This window comes from Lathyrus oleraceus, chromosome 7 (genome assembly GCF_024323335.1).
Source record: "Lathyrus oleraceus cultivar Zhongwan6 chromosome 7, CAAS_Psat_ZW6_1.0, whole genome shotgun sequence".
Taxonomy (NCBI): domain Eukaryota; kingdom Viridiplantae; phylum Streptophyta; class Magnoliopsida; order Fabales; family Fabaceae; genus Lathyrus; species Lathyrus oleraceus.
The window spans coordinates 438,272,584-438,285,447 of record NC_066585.1 but is presented as its reverse complement, the minus strand read 5'-3'; positions in this window follow the sequence as shown (position 1 = coordinate 438,285,447).

Below are 12,864 nucleotides of genomic sequence, written 5' to 3'. Positions count from 1 at the left end.
AGTCTCATCCCAGTCATCGGTAAATGTCTGGTCATGCTTTGTTTCCTTGTTGATAAAATCAAGATCCCCAGAAGTCGTCAGTAAACGTCTTGTCTGATTACACCACAAAGATTTTGTTCCTCCCCAAGTGGAGACGCCATCGGTAAATGGCCCTGTATGCTTCAATATCGGTAAATATTGAATGCCCCGTTTTATCCGCCATCGGTAAATGGCCCCGTTTTCTTCGATATCGGTAAATATCAGATCCCCAGTTGCAGTAGCCATCGGTAAATGGTCAAGTTGAAGTTGATATCGGTAAATGTCAAGTTTTCTTTGAAGCCACCATCGGTAAATGGTTTTGCTTCCTTTTACATCAGAAGTTGTTTCCCAGCAGCCGTCGGTAAATGGTCGAGCTGAAGTTGATATCGGTAAATATCAAGTTACCAGTTTCTAACCATCGGTAAATGGTTTTGCTTTTCTGAAGTTGTCAATTGCAGGCGTCATCAGTAAATGACGTGGTTCTTCTTGTATCATATCCGGCAGAGTGCAAATTTCTACGGTTCTTTGGTATTCAATCCCCGTTTACCCTGAAAGTCTGACAGCCGTTGCTCTCATCCATTCGGGTTCCCAGCTGATTGAATAGGGGCAGCTGTAGCACCTCAAATTTGCACCTATCATTGTACATACATTCTCATATTAGGTCATAACATAACATGGTCCACTGCATAGCATTGCATTGTCCCTTTTGCTCAAGTGCAAGCCAATCAAGAAATTAGGTCAAACTGATCAGGAGATCAGTCAACCAAGCAAGCAAGGGTGTTTCTCAAGGAGCCAAGGCCCTAGGGTTGGTCCAACATGTTCACATGACTTGGGGATCCATTTGAAGTGTTTAGGTCAAGGATTGGATGTTCAGAAGTCATCAGTCAATGCACAGTCAGTCAGAAACCCTAAAAAGTCAAACTTGGTCAACTGTCCATTTAATCAGTGATTTGATGATGGAAATTGGTTTGAGAGGTCTCATTCATGTCCATATAGTCCTCATATATCATGTCAAACACCATCATGGAAGAATTTGAAGCCAGATCAGAAATTTCCAAAAATGGAAACTGGACCTGTAATTGAAACCTGCCCAAAATGGAAAGTCTTGATCCTCAAACTTACATCATGATACAAGCTTCAAATGAATTTTTGCCCAACATGAAAGTTGAAGATCTTGTTCTCCCATTTCCAAAAAGTCCAAGAACACTCAATTCCCATGTATGGTTGGCAAGTTATGATCAATTCATTTTCAAAAATTCTTGAACTTCAAAAGGCCATATCTCTCAAACCATTTGGCCAATTTGGGTGGGGTTTTTTCCTACAAGTCACATTTGACCCTCTTTCCAAAAATGTAACTTTCATGTACCAAAACTTTATGGATCAAAATGGCATTTTTGAACCTACTTGAATTAATTTTAAGTGAGGTGAAAAAGTGAACTTTTGATTTAATCATTTCCAACCATTTTTGCCATTCAAATATGTTCAGATACATTGTTTATGACTTGTTGCAAGCCCATTCTCATGCAGTACACACACCCATGCCAACTTGCTTGAAAATTGGAAAGAAAGTACACTTTTACCAACTCTACTCCACATTTTCATGAACCATGATTAGCATTCATTAGCACCAGTAAACAACATATATATTCATCTCTTTTTCTGCTGAGAAAAACCCTAGCTGCAGCCTCCAAACACAGAAACTCATTCATTCTCTCAAAAATCCATTTTCTTAACATTTTTCAAATTCTTCCAAAAACTTCAAAGGCCACGATCTGGACATTGTTTATCCATCATCCAAGCAACCTTGTGAACACATTTCAGCTATCATTCCACATCTGTAAGAGGGTTTTGTGGACTGTTTTTGCAAAGCATCATCAATGGCAGAAGTTGTTTGCATCCAAACCAAGCCATTTCAAGCCAAACCTTCTTCATCATTCATCATTTGAAGATCTTTGGGACACCTGTTTCAGGCCAAAAACACCAAATAACAACTGAATCTCATCTGCCTTTCCACTTTGGTAAAATTTCGACTTCCTTGTTTCTTAAAATAGATACATGCTTTAGAAAGGTCTATCCATGCTGAGCTTCATGATGCTTTTGTTTTTGAAAATGGTTGTTTATTTCTGAAGTTATGTTGTCTTGAAGTTTGATGATAAAACTTGTTTGTACTCGATTCATGATGTGTGTGATGTTTTAATGAAAAGTGATGATGGATTCGTGTTTGCCATGCCTTGATGATCATTTGTGTGTGTTCAATTGAGAATTCTGGAAAAATTTTGATGAGCTCGAATTTGGAATGATGAACATGCATACTGTGCCCAGAAACCCTAGAAATCTTCAAGCCACGCCCAGAAAATTGGAACATCACGTACGCATGTTACTGTTTCCCCATGCCAGCCAATGAAAACATTTCTTTCCAGCGTCCAAAACGCGGCCGTTTGATTAAGTGGATGGTTTATTTACAAAAATGCCATGGCCGTGCCCCCATGTCCCATTAAGTCATGTTGTTTTTCCATTTTTATTTCAATTTGATACATCATCTTACAAAAATCATGGCGCATCCAATTTTAATCCAAATTTCATGGGATTTTTTGCATCATGTTCATCACAATCTCTAGTTTTTTATCATGATTTTTCCAGATTTTTTTGATGAGTGGATTTTAATTGGTATTAGGGTTTGTGACATGTGCTCATATTTTGTACCTTTTGCCAAAACATTTGTGAAATGGTGATACTTTATCCAATGGCTCCCAAATTTTTTGTGCTTAAACTAGACACACTCATGGTGATTTTGATGTAGAGTTTGTGAATTTATCATTGCTGGTTTGTGAGATATGATTTTTTGAATTAGGGTGTGACAATTTGTGTCACACCAATGATGTCTAACTTCATGATTTTTGTATCCATGCTTCTTGACCTCCAAATGAATTGATTTTTTGCATGAATGTACTCTTGGATGTCTAGTTTACATGTGAATTTTCTTGGTTTTATTTGTGGCATTTCCTAATTGTTTGAGATTTTCTCCCCTGTTTAGTCATATGTTGACTTTTTGTGACACATGTTCCCATTTCATTTGTGAAATTCTCATACTTTATTAGATGGACATGAAGTTTCATATGTGATTAGTAGACATCTTAAGCTTTGCCATGGTTTTGATCCCATTCATTTCTCATATGCTATCACTGATTTATGATTTTTTCAAGTTGATGCATGATTGGTTGACTTCTTTGAGCATGTTCAAAATTGCCTTGCCTTTCTGATTTTCATTGACTGCCTTCCACTTGTCCAAATGAGATGAAATTTGACATGCTTACCATGCTATGTGTTAGGATTGATCGTGATTTATTTGATGATTTTTGGAAATGTTTAAGATTGCTTTTGAGCTAAGTCTTGCTGTTGACTTCTATGAGCTCTCATTTGCCATGCTTTGACTTCTTTTGCTTATGAAATGATGATGATGCATGATATAAACATGAAACCAATTGGGTTGCTTCCTAAATGTTTGAATTTGATCTTGATTGGACATTGCTTGCTGTTTTGACTTTCTCATTCATTTTTGACCCTAGGCTTGTCCTAGTGGTCCTGTGGCTTATGTTTGAGTTCATGTTTTCAGGTTAATCCACAAATGCTTCAAAGAGATCATTACAATTTGATTGAGTTCATATGATTATCATGAGCTAACCTCTTTGTTTTGTAGGTTGCTTGGCTCACATGCCTTAAGCCTTGTGCCTTGCACATTCATTTGCTTCTGACTGACTGTTGACTTCTGTTTCCTTTTGCTTTGTTTGAGGTTGTATACTAATGTCTGCTTGACTATTTCAGGTGCTTTTAGTTGCTCAGTTCCTTGTGAACTTTTGCTTTGCTTTGCTTATATAAGCAATTTGCATTGAGGTATATTTCTAATCTTCATGTAGTCTGGAAGACCTGGCCTGTTACTTGGCCAGGCAACTGTCTGAAGTCCTCCTTAAGAGGCAATGTTTGTGACTGTTTACATTTGTCCGTGTACATATCCAAAGTCCTCCTAAGTGAAGAGGCATTGGCAGACCCAAGGGATAAGCAACCTATCCCCTGCTATTCTGTGTGTCATCTGCTTTGCTCACACCACTGTGTTGATGCATTGCAGATACAAACCCAAGATCTTGTACAATCGTACAGTTGAGTCAGTATCAAATGTGTAGAAGGGTTCCCACTTTCTGAACCCACACATTCTTGTCTTAAGCTCTCCCAGGCCAGGGATAAGAGCTGTGAAGTCTTATCTTCACTCACCTTTCATCTGCTTCACCTTAGCCCCTCAATGGCAAGGTTAAGAGCACATTCACCCAGTTCCAGAGGTTTGTTTGTTGAGGTTGATATGACCCCTCGACTAAAACCTAACCCTTGTTTGAGCCACTTGCTTGTGTATAGTGTGTGCTACTTGTGCTTGTATGTTTGTTTGACTTGCTTCCTGTGCAAGTTAGGGTTAGTTTAGACTTGCTTCCTGTGCAAGTTAGGTTTTGTTTGGCTTGCTTCCTGTGCAAGTTAAGTGTGTGTGTGGCTTGCTTCCTGTGCAAGTCATGACTAGGATAGGCTGGCTCCCTGTGCCAGTTAGCTAGAAACCTTAACTTAGGGTTGATTTTGCATGACAACATCTAGGCTCGAGTCGTAGTCTCCCTAGTGTTGTGTCTCCCTCTGTTATCTGGTTAGGCTAGTCCTTTTTCCCTCTGTAGGGGAACTACGTCGCCCTGATCCTCATACCAGATGAGGTACGTAGGCAGGAGATGAGCAGATCTCTCCGGGCGCCTGTGTCTTTGTTTTGTCTTGTTGTGTGCTTGGAAGCTGATGTAAGTCCATCGAGTGGCATTTGGGTTCCAGTGTGGGTTTGTTGGTTCGGATGCTGATGTAAGTCCAGCGATTGGCATTCAGGCTCCACGTTTGCCTTTGTCTGTGTTTGTTTGTGTGCGTGTTAGCCGAGCTACGAATGCTCTGATTCTCCTTCGTCCAAAGGAGATACGTATGCATAGGATGCGATATCCTAGCGAGCATGTGTCGTTTCCCCAGTCCGAACTACTTCGACTCTGATGTCTATGCCTGATAGACTAAGTAGACCCAGGATGCGACATCCTGCCGAGTCAGTTTCAGTCAGTTTCTTGTGTCTCTTTCAGCCAGTTTGTGTGTGTTTGAGCAGTGTTTTAGCAACCACTTTCCTTCCTTTTGTGCGTGGATCCCGTCGAGTACGACGGATGCGTAGGGGTGCTAATACCTTCCCTTCGCATAACCGACTCCCGAACCCATTCTCTTTGGTCGCGAGACCATGTTCTTTCCTAGGTTTACTTCGAGCGTTTCCTTTCCCTCTTTCGGGATAAATAACGCACGGTGGCGGCTCTGTTGTTCTTGTTTTCCCGCCGGTTTTTCGCGTGATGCGACACCTTCTGACCTAGAGAACCTTCTCACTTTAAAGGGTTAACTGGTTCAAAGTCATGTTTCCTCAAATTCTCATTTTGACTCTCCAAAGGCTACACATTTTGAGGTGTTTTATTTAATCAAGACAAGTTTCCATTTTCAAAATTTTCAAAATAAAGACAAATATATATTCACAAGGGGTTTTATAAAGATATCATCCCATTGATGGTATGTATCAATCAATTTTAAATATAAGATTCCCTTTTGAACATAGTCTCTGATGAAGTGATGTTTTAATCTCAATGTGTTTATCCCTAGAGTTTAAAACGGGATTCTTGGATAAAAAATAGCAGAGGTGTTATCACACAAGATAGGAATGTTACTCTCTTTTAGTAGATAATCTTCTAGTTTACTCTCCATCCAAAGAATATGTGTGATACTGTTACCACAAGAAATCTATAAGGCATGTTGAAGGTGTAATCAATGAAAGTGCCTTATGAATGTAAGGTTTATACCCCGTCAAAGGGTGGAGATGTGCCTAAGATAAAGCAAGAGTTGAGAAAAACATAAGTCACTAAGAGACGAAACCGACAGAAGAATCATGTTGGTCGAAAATCCATTATGTCGACTGAACTGAAGACTGGGACTTAAGGAATTTCTAGTTGTGTCAAACACATAGAAGACAGGGTCGACCTAAATACCTGGGCGGGAGAAGTTTGAAATTGAAAATGACTAGCAGTTACAAGAAGAATAAGCGCCTGAATATGGAGCAGTTTGCAGAACGTGTATAAAGTAGTTTGCAGATCGTGTGGCACGACGTCTACTATTTTTTAGGAGTTTTTGGCCTGTAGGCAGTTTCTTTAGTTTAGTATAAATAGGATATCCCACGAGGGGCTCGGGGTGTTCACTTTGTACCAAAATCACTTGTAAAAAACTTCTCATTCCCAGCACGAGGAAGCAAGAGTTTTTAAAAGTGCTATGTACGTGAATCACCACATTTATTTCAATGCAACTTCCTTATTTTTCAATTGTTCCCGTTGAACACTTTATCTTAATTTCATTTACTTTTGAGTTATCACTTTACGTTATCGTCTACGTTGTCGACACTGATTCTATTACGATAATAGAATTCACCAAAAGCGTGTTCGTCGTGTACGTCTTTTAATTGTTGTAGTGCTGTCGGTAACGAGTCACCCATAGGCTATAGCATCATTATCATTTCGTGTGGAAAAAAACCTGTGCTTCTTCAATACTTTGTCAGGATCCGTTTCTCACAAAGTTAATTATCTGTCGAATTGAATAAGTCACACTTGCACTAGCACACATCTTAGGATCAACTGGTCGACCCTACAAGTAACTCTTAGTTTTAAGGCCTAAGGAAGACCAGCGGTTGTTTACCAATTTCCACAGTAAACAAAATGGCACGCCCAGTGGGACGGTGCTAGTGCAATTACGAAATTGCATGAAACTTAGAAGTGGCAAACTGTCATACGGTGAACTGACTTGGGGTATTTTCCTTTTTATCACAATGTCGCGGATAGCAAGAGTCGCCACCGGCTTTTCTTTTATCCAATAAGGAAAGGTGGAAAAGAACAGGAAAGACCTCAATAGATTTTGGGTTCGGGAGGTACATTATACAAAGGGAAGGTATTAGCACCCTTTGTATCCATGGTTATCCATGGGCTCTTAATTGCTGGATCACTTATATTTTTGTCTGAAAAGTGTTGGTGAATTGTTTAAAAATGTTTCGAAAAGAGAGTTTAACTTTGTAATGATTCTCGTATGAATGTATACAAAGTATTTATCTCGTTTGATTTTGAAAAAACAGTTTAGAAAAATATAACTTGGTAATGATTCTAGTATGAATGTATACCAAGTGGTGATTTTCTAGGACTTGCAAAGTGTGAGGGGTGGAAAATGTTTTAGGTTATGATCCAGCAATTGAGAGTTATACCTTCCTAAGGTCGTTATGAACGTTTTCTATCCTTATGAGGGTAAAACTGTCCTTACTATTGAGAAGTAAGTAATTTTACCCTTTGGATGTTTAAGGGTCATCGTAGGGTCATCGATAGGTCATTGAAGGCAACAGTTGTAAGGATATCTTAGCATTCGAAGGGACGATCATCATTTAACCGTAGGCTACACCGAAGGGTCATCGAGGGACAAAATCGTACTTTCGAAGGCAACATCCGAGGGACCATGATTTATTTTATGATGATTTAACCGAAGGGTCTTTGCTAAGTGTATCCCTACATTCGCGGGACATGACCGTGGTACCGTAATATCGTAAGGCAAAAGAGAGGTCCAAGATCACATATTTAGAGGCCGTATTTTACAATCGATTAGGTAATTAGGATGAATCTCCACATTAAAATTAATACATTAAAATTAATACATTAAAATTAATACATTAAAATTAATACATTAAAATTAATACATTAAAATTAATACATTAAAATTAATTAGGTAATTTAGGGTGAAACTCCACAAGGGTATCCCACAAATAAAGTGGAAGACCTAGACAGCAATCTTTTCCTGGGAAACATGTAAACCTTTACACAATTCAACACACGGATTAGAGCATCGAGATAAAATATAATTGAAAGTTGCACCATAAAATAAACACAACAATCATGAACTCAGACCACATGATGCAGAATTATAATAACTCATGATTAGACAAACATAAGATAGAACAGCAAAAAATGAAACGGCCACTGTCCCGTTCGCCCCTGCTTCTCCTAGCGAAGGTCTAGCGAGTACTCGCTACTGGCTCGCTTAGCGATGTACTAGCGAGCGGCTGCTGGTTTTTGAACATGATATCAGTACAATCTCAACCAATTTTATGCCTTATGGATCTCATTACTGCAATTATATGATTAATCATTTAAGGTATGCAGGTATATACCAAAGTTTACATGCCAAGCTTAAGATATTTCGTAAATCTAATCATGAAGCCATATGCAAAAAAAAAGGACATAAGACAATAGTAGCAATGTAAACCTGTTAGCAGCTGAGTTGTGACTTTGAATCGGCAAATCGGATTGAATTGGGCAGGGGTAGAACTTGGTGCCGCCGAGTTCCTTCAAGGTTTGCCTCCAGTGAGTATCAGGGTTTGCTTGCTAGGGCTCCCCTTTTTCCGTTTCCGCTCTCCCGTCTCCGTTTTTTCCTTTTTTCCTTTCGTGACTGAAGGCTTGGCTATTTATAGTGCTCTGGCTATGACCTAATGGGCTCAGAAGGAAGCCCAGAAATTCTGATATTCGCAAGCTTCGCTAGGCGAAGGAATTGCTCGCCTAGCGAGCAAGCTATTTTGGGCTTTTACTGGATCTGGCGCTTCGTTGGGGCGAGTGTCATAACGAGGGGTTCGCTAGGCGAAGGAATTGCTCGCCTAGCGAGCAGGCCAGTTTGGGCCATTTTCTGGATTGGGCCTATTGTGAGCTGGGTCTTTGTTCCTTTAAGATCAGTGCCTTGCAGAATAAGTCATAGTGTCTTGAAAAATGTTTTATAAGATTAGTGGGCGAATTTTGGGGTATGACAGCTGCCCCTGTTCAATATTCTTGAACCGAGAGAGTTAGGATGGCAAGTATGACATTCGTGGTCTGGAGGTGGAAGATTATTGAACACTAGAATGCCCCAAAAATTGGCATTTGTCAATTAGTCTTGGTGGAGATGGTTTTAAAGATGCCATCCAGGAAGTTTGATGATGAGAGCTTCAGAGTGTGTCGTACATTAGACGATATCTGAAGTCATGGGTGTCACTGGGTCATACGCTAGACCGTATAGTGAGTCATTCATTAGGTCGTCGACTTCACTGGGGAGTTAGAATGGGTCATACGCCGCTGGGGATAACAGATCAGAATGGATCATACGCTAGATCGTATCTGAGTTGCAGAATGGGCCGTCTGTTAGGCTGTATCTGACGAAAAGTAGTCGTACGCTAGACTACACCTCGGGATGTACCGTACGCTAGGTAGTATCTGAGGAATGAAGATCCGAATGGGTCGTACGCTAGACCGTATTGTTGGAGGAGTAATATGTTGTGTCGAATCAAAATGAGATAAGAATCCGAATGAGTCATACACTGCTGGGGATAAAGGATCAGAATGGATCGTACGCTAGATCGTATCTGAGTTGCGGAACGAGTCGTCCGTTAGGCTGTATCGTTACTGGGGGTGAAGGATCAGAATGGATCGTATGCTAGATCGTATCTGAGTTGTAGACTGAGCCGTCCGTTAGGCTGTACCTGATGATGAAGGGGGTAGTCATACGCCAGACTACACTTCAGAATGTACCGTACGCTAGGTAGCATTTGAGGCCTTGAAGGTCCAAATGGGTCGTATGTTAGACCGTATTGGAGTTGTTGAAGGTCGGAATGGATCGTACGTTAGATCGCATCTGAGTTGAAAGAGTCATATGTTGAGCTGAATCAGAATGAACCGTACGCTAGGCTATATCTGATAGTATTTGTATATGTTGTATTTGCAATAAATGTCTGGGATGGGCTTATAGATGCCATCGTTAGGAGGATGTCAGAATGAAGGTTGACATGGAGTGTATCTGAAAGATGTAGTTGAATCCTGAACGTAATTGATGAGGATGTCCGTCTGAATGGACCTTTGTTTTGATTGTATCAGGGGAATAATTAACCTTAAAAATAAAGTTAGCTTCATGCCATGTCATGATGCATGAGATGTTTTATGCTTTTGAAAATAACTGCGAACGATGTATGCATGTGTATGCTGTGAAATGATGTAATGAATGAATTATGCATCTGAAAAGTTCTTCCAGAGGATTCTACTAGGGAAAGCAAATCTCAATCTTCTGGTTGGGAGATACTGGTATCGATGACCCTTTCTTAGCCGGGGATGCTTGATTTCTGTCTGATGGTAGAAATGTTCGACAGAAGCCTGGCTGGGGGTGGAAGAGATGACCCATTTGCCTAATAATGCCACTCTCTTCTGGGAATGACTGGCTTTGCTGGGGAATAGGATTAGCAACGGATTCATTGGAAAGCATGATTAGACCTTCTCCTCGATCCTGAAGCCTAGTAGTAATCGCTATTTCTATTTTATGCACGCATTTTTGGTAAACATCGATCATATCCAAATGCATATATTAATTCGAATTAAATCAATGGACGTTTATGCAAACAAAACAGAGAAAGTAAAACAAGAGCATTTTTTTTGAAACTAAAATTATATTGATTTCGAAAGAGGGCCTATAAACAGGCAATTTGTGTACAAGGAGACAAAAATCCTAGTAAGAGGAAATTGTCAAGAAAACAAAGAGAAAGCTATGCCGAAAACGTCCTATTGACTTTAATTCCCCTACTGCCATTATGTCTTCAAGCCTCTCATCTACTGCTGTCGGATAGAAGTGATTAGCTTGTTCAGTCCTTTGAACTTGGATGAAGTTGTCTGAGAACGGGACATAGTCATACGCTTTAATCCCTAATTTTTGCCTGGACCGCCTTTTCAGGTTTTCAATCCACCAGGATACCCCTTTTTGCCCAAGCCGCCTTTTCAGGTTTTCAATCCACCAGGATACCCCTTTTTGCCCAAGCCGCCTTTTCAGGTTTTCGACTTGCCGGGTGCATATTTTTTTTATGTTTATCCCTAATTTTTGCCCGAACCTTTTTGGTTCGCCGGGATGCCCTTACTTTTGCCTAGGTACGTCGACCTAGCAGGTCTCTTTTATGCGTAGTATTTTGTTACTATGTCTGCGTTCACGGGATGCGGGAAGTCTTCGCCGTCCATTGTAGCTAGTATCATGGCTCCACCAGAGAATACCTTCTTAACTACAAACGGCCCTTCGTACGTGGGAGTCCATTTGCCCCTGGGATCACCTTGTGGTAGAATGATACGCTTTATTACCAAGTCGCCAATTTGATACACCTGTCTCTTGACTCTTTTGTTAAATGCCTGGGGCATGCGTTTCTGATATATCTGTCCATGACAAACAACCGCAAGTCTCTTCTCATCAATCAAGTTTATCTGATCGAGTCGAGTCTGAATCCATTCCTCTTCATCTAAGCCCGCCTCTTTCATGATTCTTAGAGAGGGAATCTGAACTTCCACTGGTAAAACGGCTTCCATTCCGTAGATTAAAGAGAACGGAGTTGCTCCTGTCGAAGTGCGTACTGAAGTGCGATAACCGTGAAGAGCAAACGGTAACATCTCATGCCAGTCTTTGTACGTCACCGTCATCTTTTGTATGATCTTCTTGATATTCTTATTAGCAGCTTCTACAGCGCCATTCATCTTTGGTCGGTACGGAGAAGAGTTATGGTGCTTTACGTTGAACTGCGTGCAGAGTTCAGTAATCATCTTGTTGTTCAAATTAGTACCATTGTCAGTGATAATTCTTTCAGGGATGCCATACCGACAAATGAGACTATTCTTGATGAACCGTGCCACCACATTCTTGGTGACAGAAGCAAATGAGGCCGCCTCTACCCACTTTGTAAAGTAATCAATAGCAACAAGGATGAAACGATGTCCGTTAGAGGCAGTAGGTTTAATCTCCCCAATCATATCAATGCCCCACATTGCAAAGGGCCAAGGTGCGGTCAACACGTTCAATGGAGCAGGAGGTGCATGTACTTTATCCGCATATATCTGGCACTTGTGACAGGTTCTGGAGTGATGGCGGCAATCAGCTTCCATGGTGGACCAATAATACCCTGATCTCATAATCTTCTTGGCCATCGTATGTCCACTAGAATGAGTCCCAAAAATACCGTCGTGCATATCTCCCATAATCTTTTCTGCTTCCTTTTTATCCACACAGCGAAGCAAAGTCGAATCGTGGTTACGTTTGTATAATACTCCATTACTCAAAAAGAATTTAGCAGAGAACTTCCTCAGGAATTTTCTATCATTGATAGATGCCCCCTCAGGGTACTCCTGAGTTTCTAAATATCTTTTTACTTCGTGGAACCAAGGTTTCTCTTCCACTTCATCAGTATTAAGCTCATAACAATGTGCTGGTTCATCCAATCGCTCAATGGTGATCATGGGAGCTTCATTGTCCCATCTGACTCTGAACATAGATGACATGGTAGCCAATGCGTCTGCCAACTGATTCTCTTCTCGTGGGATATGTTCGAATGTAATCTCTCCAAAGTATGGGATTAGTGACAACACCTTCTCTCGATAAGGGATGAGATTCGGATGTTTAGTGTCACATTCTCCTTTGATCTGACTGATTACTAAGGTTGAGTCTCCGTATACGCTTAAAAACTTGATTCTCAGGTCTATAGCAGCTCTGAGTCCCAAAATACATGCTTCATACTCGGCCATATTGTTGGTACAGTCGAAACATAGTCTAGCAGTGAAAGGCGTATGGCAACCCTTGGGAGAAATAATTACAACACCAACGCCATTACCCAACGCATTAGAAGATCCATCGAAAACCATAGTCCATCGGGATCCCGGTTCGGGTCCTTCATCCGGTCCCGGTTCTTCA